At 55.4% G+C, this 1414-nt stretch overlaps 1 protein-coding gene across 1 annotated transcript in view; it reads left to right on the top strand.

Annotated features, from left to right (window-relative positions):
- Nucleotides 1-1414, top strand: part of LOC113960781 (maestro heat-like repeat-containing protein family member 1) — an 8210-nt gene that overhangs the window by 4457 nt on the left and 2339 nt on the right. The window lies entirely within an intron of this gene.

The raw sequence follows: 1414 nt of genomic DNA, 5'->3' as shown, positions 1-1414 counted from the left end.
AAATCCCTGCTGGGAAGGGGCTGCCCAGCCCTGGATCCCCATCCCTGGGGGGATTTTACATCCCTGGGAATGTGGCACTTGGAGAGATGGTCAGGGCTGGGTGAATCCAGTGGGATCAGGAGGATTTTCCAACCTGAGCCATTCCATGTCCCGTGATCCACTTTGCCTCCTCTCCCAGTGTTTCCACCACCCTCAGCACCAAAAACTCCTTTTCCCTGGCCTGAATCTCCCCCTTTTTCGGCTTAAAACCATCATCCCTCATCCGGTCCCTGCTAAAATCCTGGAATTCCGGGATGGTTTGAGTGGGAAGGGGCTTTAAAGCCTCATTCCACCTCCCACTATCCCAGGTTGCTCCGACCTTGGGATGGATCCATCCCAAGGACCCTCAACATTCCATTGGGATCAGACTTGGACACTTCCAGGGATCTCGGGAGCAGCCACAGCTCCTCTGGGAATTCCATCCCAGCCTCCCACCAACCCTCCAAAACTCCTTTTCCCTGGCCTGAATCTCCCCTTTTTTCGGGTTAAAACCATCATCCCTCGTCCTGTCCCTGCTAAAATCCTGGAATTCCGGGATGGTTTGGGTGGGAAGTGGCTTTAAAGCCTCATTCCACCTCCCCCTATCCCAGGGTTGCTCCGACCTTGGGATGGGTCCATCCAAAGGACCCTCAGCATTCCATTGGGATCAGACTTGGGGACTTCCAGGGATCTCGGGAGCAGCCACAGCTCCTCTGGGAATTCCATCCCAGCCTCCCACCAACCCTCCAAAACTCCTTTTCCCTGGCCTGAATCTCCCATTTTTCCGGCTTAAAACCATCATCCCTCGTCCTGTCCCTGCTAAAATCATGGAATTCCGGGATGGTTTGGGTGGGAAGGGGCTTTAAAGCCTCATTCCACCTCCCCCTATCCCAGGGTTGCTCCGACCTTGGGATGGGTCCATCCCGAGGACCCTCAGCATTCCATTGGGATGAGACTTGGACACTTCCAGGGATCCCAGGGGCGGCCACAGCTCCTCTGGGAATTCCATCCAAGCCTCCCAGGGGAGGAATTTCCAAGCCATCCTTCTTTTGGAAGCTTCGCAGGATTTTCCCCCCCCATTCCCAGCTCCTTTTTCCCCTTTCCCTGCCCCTGGAGCCAAGATCAGGATCCAGCTTTTCCTGCCCATTCCCAGTTTTCTTTGCCCCTTTCCTGAGGTCAGGATCCAGCTTTTCCTGCCCATTCCCAGTTTCCTTTTCCCCTTTCCCTTCCCCTGGAGCCGAGGTCAGGATCCAGCTTTTCCTGCCCATTCCCAGTTTTCTTTGCCCCTTTCCCTGCCCCTGGAGCTGGGATCCAGCTTTTCCTGCCCATTCCCAGTTTTCTTTTCCCCTTTCCCTGCCCCTGGAGCCGAGGTCAGGATCCAGCTTTTCCTGCCCAT

This window comes from Neopelma chrysocephalum, unplaced genomic scaffold (genome assembly GCF_003984885.1).
Source record: "Neopelma chrysocephalum unplaced genomic scaffold, ASM398488v2 Primary Assembly neopelma1_96883, whole genome shotgun sequence".
Classification (NCBI taxonomy): Eukaryota; Metazoa; Chordata; class Aves; order Passeriformes; family Pipridae; genus Neopelma; species Neopelma chrysocephalum.
The sequence above is the reverse complement of the archived record's forward strand: the minus strand, read 5'-3'. Positions and strand labels throughout refer to the sequence as shown.